The 18130-nt window shown below is 41.2% G+C and overlaps 1 protein-coding gene and 1 long non-coding RNA gene across 2 annotated transcripts in view; one reads left to right on the top strand and one right to left on the bottom strand.

Moving 5' to 3' along the window:
* The window catches only part of btbd11a (BTB (POZ) domain containing 11a), a 193260-nt gene that overhangs the window by 69090 nt on the left and 106040 nt on the right, over nucleotides 1-18130 (bottom strand). The window lies entirely within an intron of this gene.
* LOC308079462 lies at nucleotides 7932-9997 on the top strand. Its single transcript, XR_013932610.1, has 3 exons — nucleotides 7932-8000; nucleotides 9563-9647; nucleotides 9931-9997. It is a non-coding gene; the product is annotated as an uncharacterized lncRNA (long non-coding RNA).

Raw genomic sequence — 18130 nt, 5'->3', positions numbered from 1 at the left:
CCAATGCTGTACCTGCAGAAGGCTCTCTGTATAACTAAATTATTGTCCACAAAGAACAAGATTATTTATGACCATTCAAAGATTCTCATATTGGTGATGGCCTCATTCGTGATCGTTTTGAATAAATTAGGGTTATATTCACATACATTCTTGAAGTGTTTTGTTGTTAAAAAATGTGCATGTCCAAAGAGATGCGCCGCATACCTAATGAGGTGCCGGACGACAAGCATAAAAAAATAAGGGGAAAAAAGCTGCCAATGTGTAAGCATTACCAATGTCAACCAGCCTATTATAGTTACAGCCCCAACAATACAGCAAATACAGCTTAAAAATCACGAATCATGTGGTCAAGTGTTCGTCCTTCAAGAGGTGATTTTTTCAACTAAAGAATATAAACATGTCTCTCCACTACTATTTTTATTTTCTGGCGGTGGGGCTGCCCATTTCTTTACATTTTGTATCACTGATTGGGGCTTGGAAGCGATGTCGTTTTTGTCAATCCAGTTGACGTCTGTGACATTTAGTGTTATTTAGAGCATGCCAGATGGGCCGTGGCGGGGAAGCTCCTGTGGGCCTCCTCCTCCTGCAAGCACTCTCAGCAAACTGAGGCAGCTCCCTCTTTTCTGCAGGAATGTCCAATTGATTTCTATGAGGCAAGAAGTAGCGCTCTCTCGTCGTCAGTGAGAAAAACTCCCCCGGAATATTAACAGGTACTAGTCGCCATGGCAACAGGCGAGCGCTGCCTCGTGTCGTAGCGATTGGCCGTGCGAGAGAAGCCTCTTTTTTTTTTACAGTAAGGAATAGCCTACATATCATGCACAGGAAACTCCACCTGTTACATGCCTGAGAGACGAGTACAGTACAAAACCACAATGCCCCTATGTACTGTAAGCTTAAATAGCCAACCGTTTCACACAACTGCATGGCTAATGATTCAACCGGCTAATTGCTAGACGCTATGCCAGGGAGACATTTATTCTCTCATCAATAATGAATGGATGGAGTTTGACTCAAAGCACATTAGCGATAAAATGGCAACACTAATTAAGAGACCCACTTAGAGCCAATCGCCTCAATGCAAACGTCAGCCATAGATCCTTCAACCTGGTTTGCGGGGGCTAAACCGATGGAGCCTGTTGGTTTGAATGGTTAACCACTTTGAACCTGGCCACCCTATTTCTATGTTGTTGTTGTTTTTTTGCAGATCAGATATTTCCACTGCACATCACACACCCATCAAATAGGGCATAATCATTTAACCCATTAAGACCTGAGGCCAAACAGTTTTTTGAAAAAATATATTCAAAGATTTGAAAAAAAATTCACGTAAAAATAAATAAATAGCAGATCTACAAGCTCTGTGCCGCGCTCGGGTCCGTGACCGGCTTGGTTTATGGAGTAGGCTTGAGAGGTACTGTGGAGCAAGGGCATTTTGACATTTGTAGGTGAGAAGGAGGAGTTTGTAGTGGATGCGGAATTGAACAGGAAGCCAGTGCAGTTGTTTACGTGTAGGGGTGATGTGCTGCCAAGGCTTGGTGCGGGTGAGAACTCTGGCAGCTGAATTTTGGACATACTGGAGCCTATCCAGGTATTTGTTTGGGAGCCCAAACAGGACTCCATTGCAGTAGTCCAGACGGGAGGTTACAAATGAATGAATGAGGGTCTCAGCCACAGAATCAGAGAGTGAGGGACGGAGTCTAGAGATGTTCTTGAGGTGGAAGAAGGCCGATTTGGTTATGGATTTGATGTGTGACTGGTAGGAGAGGGTTGAGTCCAGAATAATGCCAAGGTTGCGGACTTCCAGAGATGGAGATAAGGAGCTGCCATCGACATGGAGTAGAACATCTCCAATTTTCTTAAGCAGTGCCTTGGGAGCCACAACCATGAGCTCTGTTTTTGAACTGTTTAGTTTGAGAAGGTTAGTGGTCATCCAGGTTTTTATTTCAGTGATGCAGTTGACTAGGGACTGGGGGGGAAGCTGACTGGAAGGTGTGGTGCTCAGATACAGTTGAGTATCGTCGGCATAGCAGTGGAAGCTTAGTCCATGGTGGCGAATAATCTGACCCAGGGGGAGCATGTATATGGTGAACAGTAGTGGACCAAGTACGGAACCTTGCGGCACGCCGTGTTTGACTGGGGCTGGGTGTGATCTGGAAGAGTTGACAGTGACAAACTGTTGTCTATTGGAGATGTATGACTGGAACCATGCGAGGGCTGTGTCTGTGAGGCCAAGATAGGTGGAGAGGCGGTCCAGGAGGATGGTGTGGGAGACTGTGTATGTGAATGTAGTATGACATTGCACGGACCCAGTGCACGTCATTCCGTGCATAGTCGCCTAGAAAACCCCGAAAATCTGTGCATATGTACGGCGAGTCCCACGGTGGGCGTAACCGGTTGCAACCCGGAAAAACCCGGAAGCAGAGCAGTCCCCACAACAACATGTACGATTCTGTGTTTATCGGTACATAACTCAAACGGCGCCGAGTAAGCTCAAGGGAACGTCGCGACGTTCGGGACGGCAACTCGTTCGCTTCAGCTTGCTCGGTGGTCCCTCACGTGGCTCCAGTTCCCTTGAGACGAAATGGTTAGGTCACAATGGGGGAGATGCGAGGCGGCTATGCACGGACAGACACCTCCGTGCAATGTATACCAAGTCGTGTGAGATCGGGTTGATTTTGGCAGACCGTTCGCCTATTAGGACAAGCCCAGAAAAAGGGTGGTTAAGCCTTCAACTCCATTCTCACAGTGGAAAAAGTGATGAGCGACTAGTACGGCACATCAGCGCGTAAAGACCTTGAAGCCGCATGGGTACCACATTATGAGGCAGGGTATCCTTGTAAAAATGACTTTCATTGGCTTCCCAGGGAGGGCTTCTGTCCCTGAAAAAGCTAATCTAAACCATTCACTCTGCAGATAGAGGACCAGAAAACAAAGACACGACACTGGGATGGTAGGTCTATTAGCCACACACACCCTGATAGCGATGCCTCCCTCACACAGCGTGATAGTGGCTCTGTAATGAAATTCCCTGCAGTGTTGAAAGGGAGGTGATGATACTGATGATACTGAATGTAAAGTTAGTTTACAAAGTTTACCAAAACAAAGAACTCAACCCCAGTCAAAATATAGATACTCTTGGTCAAATTATTCGACTCCAAGTGAAAGCTGCTCAGTCAAATGTGTGCTTGCGCTAAAGTACTGGAGTAATTAGGCTACTTAAGTAATCAAAAGCACATCATTTTTAATATCATATAAGTCATCCATCGACTGTACGTTTCATAAATCAATCGATCAATAAACTATTTGTGCAGACTCAGGGGTCCATTAAAAACAAACAACATAAAAACACTATAGATTTCATACATAGGCTATTTGAAAATAGCTGATCTACAAGCTCACAACGCGTCGCATCGCGACGCGGTGTGAGCTTGTAGAGCTGCTATTTTCAAATATTTTAGTACTTTACTTTTGGTACTTTAAGTACATTTTGATACCAATACTTTTACTCAAGTAAATTTTTAATTCTGGACTTTTACTTGTAACGGAGTACTTCTACATTGCAGTATTGATACTTTTTACGCAAGTACAAAATTTGAGTACTTTTTCCAACACTGCTCGTAACACTGAGGCTAGGGTTAGACAGCAGCATGATAATAGAATTCTGAGACTCATTCAGTCGACACAAGAATTTGTACACCAAATTTCTCAAAAGGGCATGAAAAGAGTTGACTCCCACAATGCAGAACAAATCACTTGCACTGACTCCACCACCTTGGTTTTTTCAAGGAGAGTAGAGTAAGAGGTTTACCTTCACACCAATTGAACGTGAGTAGAATTCTTTCCCCAGCATGTTAGCTTGCGAATAAGATATATGGCGCTGCCTATACAGATCATCATCATCAGTCAGTTGGTCTGTTATAAATGGGTTAAGGTTAGCAAACCATGCAAGGGACTAACCTGCTCACCGCAAGCAGTTACTGTAGGCGTTCAGTGTTTTTTGCTCAAGGACACTTTTACACTCCCCCAGAGGGAGCTGGGTTTCGAACTGGGAACCTTCCGAGTGGCTGCTTTACTTCCTGAGCCACTGATGCCGCTCATTGGCATTAGCCGAAAACATTGGGATGATGACATGTCATGTTATGATTGCTTTTTTTGTCTGTATATGTAGGCTGAATTATCGGGATGACTGTTTTTATTGTACATACTAATGTGCTGAATGTTTGGTGTGTGGAGGTGGCTTATGATTTTCACTAAATACAAATGGCCATGGAATGCAAATACATGCAGATGTTACTGTTTATTTGAGATGATTCTGCAGTGTAGGCTCCGCCGTCACAAACCAGGAAGAAATCATTTTAGCTGCTTTACACTTCCATTAAAATGTATTCCCTCTTCCGACCCTCTTTCAGCATGTGTTCCTACTTTCTCTGGTTGCTTTCCACCATTATTTGCATATCCTGAGATGCAGCACTTCAGTCTTCTTCCAAAAGCGTGTGTCCCCTTGTTCCGCTACTGTATCTCAGGCTACTTTTCTAGTGACTAAAAGTTTTTATCTCCCAGCACTGAAAGTTTTCACCCTCTACAGTAAGCTGTAGGCCAAATGCACTTGGATTGTATCACCAACTAGGAATGTAATGGTATACTGTGTACAGTATGGTATTCTGCCATATCGTTATGCTTTTCTTTTTTTTTACAATACAGTTGAAGTCTACAGTATGTGGTACAGTCAAGATGTTATTTCATGTAAATCTTACAATGCTAAAGCATGAGAAACGCACGCACACGCGCACACACACACACACACACACACACACACACACAAATAGTTCAATACAGCAATATTTTTCTTTAAAGCAATATACTTCTTTGTTTATCCGATGGACCATATATGTTTAATTTAAAAAGAGGTGGAAAATTTCATACCATGAAATACTGCATACAATCTTTTGGTAGATACCGTACTGTGAAATGTCATACCGACCATATCCATTCAAAACATACATAAAATAACAAAGTATTATATAAATCGGTAAACTGAGCCAGGAGAATTTAGAGTGTACTTAACATAATTACCCCTAACAATGAAAGAGGTAACCACAAGATCAGTGGGCCAAGTTATTTCACAAGCACACACACACACACACACACACACACACACACACACACACACACACACACACACACACACACACACACACACACACACACACACACACACACACACACACACACACACACACACACACACACACACACACACACACACAGTTCAATACAGCAATATTTTTGCTGTATTGTGTAGTCCTCTGTCCTGTGGGATGTACCCGGCTGTGTTTGTGTGTGATAATGCATAACTTTACATGGCTCAAGTGCTCTTTTTTTTGCTTCCGGTGGCCAGATAACGTTCCGTCACATCTCCCTCAGACCAAGGTCTTCCATTTCCATGACAACCACAGGGAGCTGGGCGCTCTTCACACGAATGTAACATTCTCCTGACGGCGTCTCTATTTTGAGCCAAATGTTGGACTTTTCTGAATGTCAGTCACATACAGGGAGTAAAGACAGGAAGCTAAAATCAAATCTCTCTGAGTCAGCTCTTTGGGGGAAATTCAGACATGCTGCGATTCTAGTCCACAATGTTTCAATGCTTAATTTATCCTCCATAGTACGACGGTGTTGCAAAATAAAAAAATAGCACTTTTACAACTCACAACATGTCGTGCTTGCGGCACTACCCACACGGAAAGAAAATATATGAACATATATGTCAATATATGGCAGGTATATGCCAAATATATGCCTCATATATGCCATATTCAGGTTCATATATGTGCATATATGTTGATATATAGGGAATATATGTCTCATATATAGCTCATATATGAGACATATATTCCCTATATATCAACATATATTCCCTATATATCAACATATATGTCCACATATATGCCACAATCAGGTTCATATATTTGCATATATGTCATAAATGCCTACATATATGCCTACATATATTGCTAGTATATATCTGACTTTTTGCATATGTCATACATAATGCCTATATATAGCTCACTTTTTTTATTTGCAAGGTAATATCCAAAGTTCTAAATCTACGTATTTCCATTCAATGTAGATTGTGGTTTGTGGATTGTGGAAGATATGTATAAAGACAATATTGTTTAATTAGGTCTGCTGCTACTCTTATTAATTTTAAAACACAACTAAAGACCTTTCTGTTTTCTGCATTTGAGTTATTTCTCTCTTTTCTCTACACATTTTCTCTTTTCTCTAAATTACAGTCAGGTTATATTCTAACTGTTGAACATAGTTTTACAGTAATGTAAAGTATACATAACAATAATAATAATGATAATAATAATACATTTTATTTTTAACGCACTTTACATTTTTGGAAATCACAAAGTGCTACAGGGTTTATAAACAAAAGGCACAACAATTTAAAATGTTTTACTTGATGTGAACATAATCATCATTATCAGTTATTATTTAGCCTGGTAAACCCTCCCTCCGGAAATCTCAATTCCATTTCATTTCAGGAGTGAGTCTGGCATGATCCGCCTTTCTGCAATATTGGCTCTGTATGCCAAACGGCCGGGCCTATCAGCGTCGTCGCTCATTGTTCTGTGATTGACAGCTTACGTTGGCCAATCAGGTGGCGAGTTCGAGTGAGCCCAAAACACGAACGGCAGCCATCTTTTTCTTGTGCGGCCAATTCTCCGCTATTTTTTTACTTCAAAAAGCTCTCTAACTTCTATTTTGAGGCACGGAATTTACTTATAAGATATCGTTTGGATAGAATTTAGTTGTTTAACTTCATATATGTGGTCAATGAATCATGACAAAGCCTATTTAAAAATAAAAATTTAGAGAACCGGTAGGGGCGGGCAGTGACACCATTTTATCCGAATAAGGCAACCCATTTTGGGTATGGCTGTCTCAAAAGTCCCGTCGCGTCACATTAAGACTGGTGAACTGCTGATTGGCTGAAGGGGAAAAATTATCATTGGCTGAAGGGGTTGTCAGTCAACGGTATTACTCCCGCCCAACTCCAGCACAGCCAATATTGCAGACAGGCGGATCAGGCCAGACTCACTCCTGAAATGAAATGGAATTGAGATTTCCGGAGGGAGGGTTTACCAGGCTAGTTATTATTAGCATTATTAATTTTATCATTCAACTTCTTGTTTATGCCCCAAAATGACTGCTATACAGGTTTTGTAGCAATTTGTAGCAATTATAGAAATATTAGACCTTGATTGTCAAATGTTTAAGAATTTTCTAATCATACTACTTATAATAATTTATAAATATAATACTTTATTTTACGTAAAAATATTTTCAAAATATTACATTTTTTTTTACATTTTGGACAAAATAGCCAATTTTACATTGAGGTGTGCAGATATCCCATGCAGTGCCCGTTACTTACAGCAGTGGTTCTCAACCTTTTCAGGCCGAGATCCCCCAAAATAATTTGAACTGGGGACCCCCGCCCCAACCAATATGCACGTAGGAGTTGATAGATTTAGTTTGACTCCGTTCCACAGATCAATATTGTGAAAATAGCCGATCTACAAGCTCACAACAACGACTCGGTGGGTTATTTTTGCCTCTTTCTTATATTATTATTGGACAATTTGGCCAACGTTTGACCAGTTGTTTTAGTATACTTTGTTGATTACTTTTGATGCAGTAATGGTCTTTTTCTTTGCTTTCTTTTATATATATATTTTTTTTTAGGTATTAAAAAGGTTACATAAATTGTTACTTCACTGTCATCTGGGGACCCCCCCAAAATCATGTTGGGGACCCCCCTCGGGGTCCCGACCCCACAGGTTGAGAACTACTACAATGACACATTACGTCATGCATCTGAAGGCGGAGCCTATTCATTTTGAAACAGAGGAAGTAAAGTCTGTCTGCTGAGCGAACATTTATTTACAAACCGGTTGCTTCCATGCTTCTACTCTACTAGATAACAGGTACGTTTAATTAGTTTATGGAATTAAAATGTTATCCAACTTGTTAGTATCGTAAATGTGCAGTTATATTTGTGTATTAGCCATGGATCACACGACGCTCGTCCGTCACGAGCGTCATGGCTGAACTTAGACCTGGTTTTTGCACGTTCTCCATTTAGAACCTGTACATCTACATAAACGTTCAGATTTTAAATATAAAGTGCTTACTCCATGGCCATGGATGTTACAAGTCTACTCGGGCACTCAGAAATACCCGTATTGTCTGTATTGTTCAATAAAAAGCATTTTAATTCGATCGGTGGCCATTTTCTCCGTATTTCCTTATGCGTTCAACTACGTGACCCTATCGGTTGGGAGGTGTACTGCACTCTGATACATTTTGTGTCAAGTCTATGACACAATGGCCACCGATCGGATTAAAATGCTTTTCTATGAACAATCCGGAATATACGGATACTTACACCCACCAGAAGTGACTTTTAACATCCGTGGCCATGAGATAAGCACTTTATATTTGAAATATGAACGTTTATGTAGATGTAGGGCCGTAAATGGAGAAAGTGCAAAAACCAGGTTGAAGTTTCCTCATGACTGTCATGAATGTCGTGATTCGCTCGGGTCTAAAGCTTAAATTATGTTTCGTCGTAAGACACTGTTGCACGCCCAAAAATCACTGATCTACAAGCTCACAGCGACACATTGTGAGCTTGAAGATAAGGTTTTTGGGGCATGTAACACAGTCTTAGACTTAGCATATTAATTTCCATGTGGTGCATATCAGTGTTTATTTCAGGTATAAATCATTCCACAACAGTGAAAGCTAATGTTGGCCTCATTTGTTTTGACTGTAATTAATTATTATCATATCTATGAATTTTGTTTGAAACCTACAGTACAAAGTACAATCATTTAATTAAGAGAAAGAGAGTACAAATAGTACCAATGGATAAAACAAAATCAAATCAGCTGACAGATTTGGTAATCCGTTTTTTTTACTTAGTTTTGTTTTGCAGACAGTAGCTAACAAAAGCAGGTAATGTTTATCAGTGGTTCTCAAAGTGGGCTCCAGGGACCCCCAGGGGTCATTGGGGGGTTTCCAGGTGGTCCCCAGGTAAATGAGGTTATATAGCATCAAAATCAGTTTAACCACTTAAACCCTATAAATTGCCTATTTGAAAATAGCAGATCTACAAGCTCACAGTGCAGCGCATGGTGATGCGTTGTGAGCTTGTAGATCAGCTATTAAAAAACACTGTAAACAAACTGTGTGGAATATTTCTGAAACACTTTTGTAACTCAAATCTTGAGTCCTTAGCCAAGTACATAGACTACTAATTAGGGGGTCCGACTCCTTGACGTGAACATGTTTGAGAACCACTGATTTGTACAACATTAATCATTAATCAGTTCTGCATTGTGAAACACTTTGCCAAATTCATCAGAAGAACTGAATGATGAGAAGGGGGCACGGTGGCGCAAATTATGAGCAATCTGATGAGTTAACATTACATTTAAAATTACTGACGCACAAATAATATCTATGTCTATTTCTACTATCACAGATGCTGAAAGAAACACCTGGCTTGCAGTGAGCACTGATCACCAGTGCAAAGACTGGACACGAAGAAGTGCGAAGACGATTTTCAGGTGAGAAAAACATCTGCTGCTACGTGATGTCTCTACTTGCAATAGAGTCTGAGGATGTCTTTATTTTTTTATTACATGTTTGGATACCTTTTACTTTCGTTTGATACTTTTCTTTTTTGTTGTTTGACATTTTCCACCTTTATAATTCTTAATACTATGTATGCAAATACAATTAATAGCTTGTACAAAAAATTATGCCACTCTTTTACACCAAGCTGTTACCCTCAACTGTTGAGCTGGGGTCAATGACTACGCATTTTTTATTTGTTTTTCTGTCTTTTAGGTGTTGGCGACAGCAGCAGTTGTTGAAAGGATAATGAAGCTTCCCGACTCGTCTAATTGTCTTAGGTAGTGTAAACTGTTTTTTTCTAATCTGTTTTAAAGCATTGCAAATACGGAGACTATATGGAGGTCATGTTTTTTGTTTGTTATGTGGAAAGCAACAGACGAACACTGTTAACATGCAAACCATATATGTGTAATTATGTTTAGGTGAAGCTACAAAATGGATGCTGAGCATTGAGGGTCCGGTCGTTGTGGCTCCACAGATCAACTTCCTGGCTGGACTTTTCCAGTTATTACAACTTCACTCTGGTGCACAGGAGCACGCCTGTTACACACTGGAATTCATTCAAAGGTAACTTTCTGCTTGAAGTAGAACCATCATATGTAACTCGAAAAATTTGCTCTCTTGTAGAGCAGCTATGAGTGCACCTTTTCCATATGTGATTTGTGATTTCAGATGTTTCGTTGGGATCAACCCATTGGCGGTGGCACCAACACGACAAAGCTGCTCAGCCAGAAAAGTGGGTCTATCCTCCTGTCTCCTCCCTCCTGAAGCGATTGATGGACTTCGATTGGCTTTGAGTGAAAGTTATGTGCAAAACATTCATTTTCATTCATGCCTTTAATTTATTTGCGAAGCATATCTTATTGCTCTTTCTGGTAAACAACCTGTGCTGATAATCAGTTGTTCGTACAAGTGAAGTTCATGTGATGTCAAACATACCATGAGATCATTCGACAAGACAAACTTACATAATTCTATTATTATTATTGTTATTATTATTACATAATTCTAACCAATAATTGTAAATATAGAAGGTGTCTTGGACTCATAAATGCACTCACTTTTCAGACAATTCAAAATAATTGCATGTTTATGAAAAAAAAAGAATAAACTAATAAAATAGATACTGTTTGAATAAAGGCTTTGGGCTATCAGCCGATAAACTCACAAGGAAACTCATGTACACTAAATCAGGTGGTGTAGCAAAACTTATATGCTTGGAGTCTTTAGAAGATAGACTCGAGGCATTTTTCCACTGTCGTCTCATGTCCTTTTGATCTCTTTGCAGAGGCAACAATGAAGAAGTAGCCGCACGCAACTAAAGGCCAGCTGGGTCAAGCCATCAACAGCAAGTTGACAGAGCTCAGGCATCGCCGAAAGGCAGATAATTGAAATTATTATTCCTGTCTAAGATCAACCAATTATTTTCTGTTGTGATTATGTTTAATTGAGATTTTGAATAAATGTTTAGTAACTTCCAGATGTTGTGTTTTATTTAATTCATGTAGGTATGCATATTTGTATTTATGTAGGTATACATATCCTTAACATACTGTATATGTGTAAATAAACATATATGACCTATATTTAACATATATGTGTAAATATACATATATGACCTATATTTAGCATATATAATGCATATATGAAATTGGACCCCTACATATATGGGCATATATGCAGCATTCATATATATGCGCATATATGTGCATATATACATATATATATGCGCATATATGTTGAAAGACATATATGTAGGGGTCCAATTTCATATATGTGGCATATATGTTGAACATATATGTGGCAATATAGGTTCATATATTTTCTTTCCATGTGGGTATCGTACAACGAAGTACAAATGGGACTTCTTTTTTGTAACTTTACAGAAACTCTGGCATACTATTGAGTAGCGTTAAAACAAACGATTTGCTTATTTTATTCAAACAGATCAAACTCAAAAGGCAGTAGAGCAGCAATCAACAGATACACATCTAGTCTAGAATCTGTTTCGGCTGGAGTGAGTTGTTTGATCAAGTGGTGAAATGAACTAGCAGGAGAGCAAGCCCTTATTGGCAAATCCTTCAGCATTATGAGCCGAGGAGGACCCTAATCCTTAATCATTTGGGCACCTTTATCATGCCAAGCAGATGGATTGCGGGTGTCATGCATGCCAGATGCATAATCATATTTTAAGATCCCAAACATGAACATAATTATCTCCCATTATATCATGGGAGGAAATCTCTCTCTCTGTGTGCGTGTGCGTGTGCGTGTGCGTGTGCGTGTGCGTGTGCGTGCGTGTGCATGTGTGTGTGTGTGTGTGCGTGTGTGTTTCTGCAGTCTGTTGTGTCAGTCTGTTGTTTTGCAGATGCAATATATTCAGATGACTCAAAGATTTACTTTCTCCTGCAGAGAATCTCCGTGAGATCCCCACAGTGCTGTGTGATGTTCTTAATGCCGTTTTCCCACTCATCTCGATGATCTCCGTCACCAGGGGCAATACGCGCGGCACAGCATTGCAGTCAGATGGAACACACAAATATCACTCTATTTCTTAATGAGCACTGAGGTTAATTAGAGAATAAAGATAGACTGAAGACAGTCAACATGATGTGGACGTGTCGTGCATTTAGAAATGTTGTTTTTCTGTAGGGCTGGGCATTAGAGAATATTGATATTTTATGAGACTAAATAGCATCTGGGATTTTGGTATCATAATATGTAAATATGTGTTGTCTTGTCCTTATTTTCTGACCTTACTTGACTGTTCTAGCTGTACTATTATTCATCTTTACCCACTTAGTTGTTGTATAGGCATTAGTGAGATTGTTATCATTTTTATCTCATTGTGTAAATATTTTGTGAAAGCACCAAGCATCTCTCATCTCTCAAAAATGTAGTGATAATAGATTTTGTCTAGCCTGGTTCCAGACGAATCTGCCTTTGCAAAATCGCATCGCACTTTAGCCCTCGGCAGATTAGGTCTGGCCCCCCTCCATAGAGATCTCATTTCTCTCCCGCCGAGGTTGTGCGGGACCAACCAGGGCCCAGTATCCAAATGTGGGCGGGCTTATCACCTTATTTGGAGCAATGACGTACAAGGAAGCACTGCTCTGATTGGTTCGTATACAAGGAAGCACTGCTCTGATTGGTTTAGGTCTAACCAATAGAGTCCGTTTGGATCTTTTTGTAACCGCCCCTTGGAAAAAAATCTATCGTTGATAGGGACCAGACTAATATCCACGCAGTGTGTCGTGTGATATTGTCTGGCCACGCGAGGCTAGATTTAGTCCATATTGACCATACATTTATGCAACACTGTGTGACATACAAAGGGAAAATAGGTCACACATTTGACAAGCAACTTAGAGAGCCTTTATACCTGGCTTGTACATGGGATATCGGATTGATTAAATAAAACACATACAGTTATGGTGTAAATGCTCCTAAGAAGACGCACTGAAGCTCCAATCAAGCCTTCATCTTCAAAAGTGGTCGAAGACGCACCTGGCCACATGAGTAATTTGAACTACCAAGGAATAATAAATATTGAATACTGTAAATGACACAATAACAAAAGATGACAGCGGGTATGAAACACTATGCTTCTCTTCTTTCTAATGGATGTAAATATTATGAGGAAGTGGCAAGCACAGCCATCTGTACTTTGTGTGGGAAAGAGTTATGGAATGTCACAGTATGCACTGGCGATGCATTCATAATAACAAGACCTATTCGATGGAGGATATTCACTTTTCAGCTTCACCCAGCTGATTGGTACCTAGGTAACAATCAGTAACTAGTGCGGGGGGGGGGGGGGGGGTCTAGTGTCTTGCTCAGGGACACCTCGACACATTGCTGGGGCCGGGGACCTTCTGTTTCCCAGGCAGCATCTCTCTACTCATTCACTGTAATTGTAATATTGTAATGCCAGGTGTAGATGTAATCCAGCAAATTAATACCTGAGCACAATCTGGATACCAGCTGTTAATGCCTGGTTATGTGACTTTACTACAGATTAGAGTTATTTTTCTTAAAAGCTTGTGCTGTGATCGAGGGGGGACATTTTAAGACCTACTCTCTTCCCATTGGGTGCAGCCATAATAAGGCCAATAATGTCTTCCAATTAAGACTGTATTTCACAGAATCAGCCACATATCCATATGGATAACATCCTAAAACGGTCCCATGACAGCGGGACCTATAAAAAAAAACTATTATCCCTAATGGACTGTGATTTTCCCTTTCTACTTGGCTGACTCCCATCCTAACATTAAGCATCATCACAAACATATCGCCTCAGAGCTGGTTAGTTGACAAAGGGGTGGGGGGGGGTGGGGGGGGATAAAACATCATGAAAAACTACATCTTAAAAATGTCAATTCCGATTCAATTAATGACATTATTGTGCCGGTTTAACCACTATCAACATGCCGTCACTATTTTGGACATTGTCATTGTCAAAGGTTTTCAAAAAGTTTCAAAAACAAGCTATTTTTTAGAGAGAAAATCGTGAAAATGTGTGCAAATCTTTGTCCGCGGACAAATACATATCATTTTGGGTGGCCCTTGACATGAGAAAGTTTAAGGGCCACTGATATTATCTGAAAAATTTGGGGCAGACGTTCGGCTTTGGCATCCAGGGAGTGTGTGTGCACAGTTTTGCAGCGGCCGGGCTAACGGTGCCGGAGATTAGCTGTTCACAGACAGACACACGGATGGACGGACACACAGACACACGGACACACGGACACACGGACACACGGACGGACGGACAGGGTGCAAAACATACTCTCGCCATGCCTTTCGGCCTGGTGGAGACAAATATTGCATCCACACTTGTATTCTCATTCTATGATATAATATCGGTTCAATCTATTCGTTCTATAATATCGGTTCAATCTATTCGTCAGTTATCTGACTGAAATATATTCAAAGATTTGCACACATTTTCTTGATTTAAAAAAAAAAAAAGCAGATCTACAAGCTCATAGCGCGGCCCAAGACATCTAAAATGACACAGAGATGTGTTCCCGGATTGAATGGGTTAAGTGGTTACGGTGCCCTCTTCTATCCAATGGTCTTCCATATGTCTGGTCTCTGTGCGCGCTCCTTGGTCCTGATGGTGCTGTATCTAGTTATAACCCGGCACAGCATGGCTTTCATCGTGGGCCAGGTGCATGCTCATTTAGTGATAGCTTGGAAGGCTGCCATTTGGGCCTTGGGCCACGGCAACACAGAACCACGTTCTCACTGATACAGAACATATGCTTCTAAATTGGCAAGGTACAATGTTGACCTTTGGGTGCTCTGCAGTGCACCGTGGAACACGAGCAGGAATATGCTGAAAGTCCATGGTGCAGTGCAGAGCCTTGTATTAAGAGAGTTGCGTCACCTTGGGGGTCACCTTGGGGGCAGAAAACAGCGCCGGGCCATGTGTTTCATGTAAACTGGAGATAGTGACGAACGCTCATAGACTCCAGTTCATTCCGTAAACTTCCGGTTCAGGCCGTGACCCCCCCCAAATAATCATATTTGAACTGCAGGGACCCCCCACCCCGACAAGCACTTGGAATTGTAGGAGTTGAGGCATTACATTTAGTTTGACTCGGTTCCGCAGATAAGTGTTGTGAAAATAGCAGATCTACAAGCTCACAACGGCTCGAGGCGTTGTGAGCTTGTAGATCGGCTATTAAAAAATTAATAAATAAAGTTCTTATATAATTTGTCCAGTTTTTATAGTATAGTTTGTTGATTATGTTTGATGCAGCAATGGTCTTTTTTTTAATATTAAAAAGGTCTCAAAAGTCCTTAAATTGTCACTTCACTGTCATCTGGGGACCGACCCACAGGTTGAGGAACCACTGCATTAGTGTCCAACATTTTGCTTTGTATGCCCACGTACCTGGCACACACCGTACAGTACTGTATGTATGGCCACAATGACCATAACTTCATATAAATAGTATGCTCCTATCTAAATACACGTCCAATTCTCTTTAGTCAGCAGAACGTTATCACACTGCAAGCTTATGAATTCAAGCAAAGACCGTAACAAAAACAAATCACATTTAAAAGAATTAAATGGAAAGAAAACGTTTATCCTCTACAGATGGACAACAATGTTGATTTACAATTTCTTTCATAAAGTATGCATGATGCAAGCTTGGGCTCAGTTTAGAACTACTACGTCCTAATGGATACATAGACACTCACTCACTCACACACACACACACACACACACACACACACACACACACACACACACACACACACACACACACACACACACACACACACACACACACACACACACACACACACACACACACACACACACACACACACACACACACACACACACACACACACACACACACACACACTCTACACAGTAAAAGACAGAGGAGATAATAGGAAGTAGGCTATACCACTCTGAATAGCCAAGGTGACATAATGCGGCTAGTACACACAGACTCTAATTTGGTGGTGGATGAGCGCCAGGTCTGGTGCTGATGTTTAAGACTGGCGACATGGCCGACACGCACGATCACAGGTTTCTGTACCGCAGGGCACGGGGGCCAGTCAGTCAATGGTGGCTGGGAAGTGGTTGATGTTACACCACCATGATGGCTGAAGCCAGGGGCTATAGCTACAGTATAGCATTGTTCCAACACATCTCATCATGAGAGCTCCGGCTCTCTGATCACACTGAGGGAGAAAGAGCGAGAGAGGGAGCGAGAAAGAGCAAGGCAGAGACGAGTGCAGAGGGGCGTTGTGAGCTTGTAGATCTGCTATTTTCAGAGTGCAACACCCGAGCGCAACCAAACATAAAATGATCTCTTCTCCACGAGTCATTTTAGTCTAGTTTTTATTTGTTGACGAAATTGTCAATATATTTAGTCTTAGTTTTAGTCCTCATAGCTTCGTTCTATTTCCTTTTTAATTCGTTTTCGTCAGTGAAAAAAAGGTAGTCGACGAACATTTTTCGTCATCGTTTTAGTCGACGAAATCAACACTGAATGGTAACAGAGTTAGAGGGACAGGAACAAACAGAGAATGTAAGATGGAGCACGTCGGAATAACAGAGATGGATGCCAATGAGCCCAGAGGATAAAAAAATAATGAAAATATTGCATCACTACAAGAAAAAACAAGAACAGGGTTCATTGATGATGTTAGGAAATTGAAAGGCTGAGACAGGAAGCGGAGGAATGCGGCAACACACAGACGGAGAGTGATGTTCACCACAGCTCTTTCCCCTCCCCTCTGATAAAGCCTCACACTGAACCTTCTGTGAGGATCCATCCTGGCTTCCCGCAGGGAGCTGAAGGAACCTGGCCAAGCTACTGATGTGGTGATAATCGCCACTCTGTGATATATATGGGCTTCCACTCACGAAAGGGTCGAAATATTGATTCATCCTGTAAAGTGTGGGATTATGATGTTTTCTCTGTGTTTCTCCTCCATTGCTACACTGCAGAATGTTCCTCTCCAGAGGGATGAACATCTAACAAACAAACAAACAGCCAACAACAACATGAAACGTAATGAAGCCTACTTGTTCCACACAGGTGCAGGGGTCATCAATATGTCCGTACACGGACAGACGTGTCCGTGGCAAAGACTTGGTCTTTGCCACGTGGCAGATTTTTTGATTTACACACCATTATGTAATGTTCTTATTTTGATCATAAAGACCCAATTACTGAATGTCAAGTCTCCAGGTTTTCTTCAGAATATGTATGACTCTGATTTACTATGACACTATATATGACACATTAGGAGTCCTACTAGTGGTTCTGTTTTATTTGCAAGGACCACCTTTGGTTCCATTTGTACACTCTCAGAGTTACAGACCATTTATATGTGACTGTAATTTATATTTATATATTATATGGCCATTCAGGGGTATAGCTCTTCATGTGTTTCTGGTAATATTGTTGTCCACTAATTTTGTATGTCCGTGGCAAAAATGTAATCTTGACCAAAATGTCCACCACAAGACAGCATGGTGAAGACCCCTGCGCAGGTGTCGCGCGCCCAAAATAGCCGATGTACGAGCTCACAACGCACGTCTATTGATAAATCCGGCTTGAATCATTGTTTTCAAAACTCAGTGATGGACACTACTGAAAAATGTGCCTGCAACTGAAAGTTGCAGAAATGTGCATGTGTGCATGCATGCACGCACGCGTGTGTGTATGCACATGAGCATGAAGGAAAGAGATATAAAAATAGACAGAGAAACACACCTACACCCCCCCCACACCCCCACACCCCCACACCCCCACACACACACACACACACACACACACACACACACACACACACACACACACACACACACAGTTTTAGCGTGTGGGCTCAGAGAGAGCTGCCAGGCGTGTTCTGTTCTCACACACAAGCATTC

Source organism: Gymnoscopelus braueri, assembly GCF_963280865.1.
Source record: "Gymnoscopelus braueri genome assembly, chromosome: 23".
In the NCBI taxonomy this organism is placed as follows: domain Eukaryota; kingdom Metazoa; phylum Chordata; class Actinopteri; order Myctophiformes; family Myctophidae; genus Gymnoscopelus; species Gymnoscopelus braueri.
Note: the sequence above shows the minus strand (reverse complement) of the source record. Positions and strands in the feature narration are given on the sequence as shown.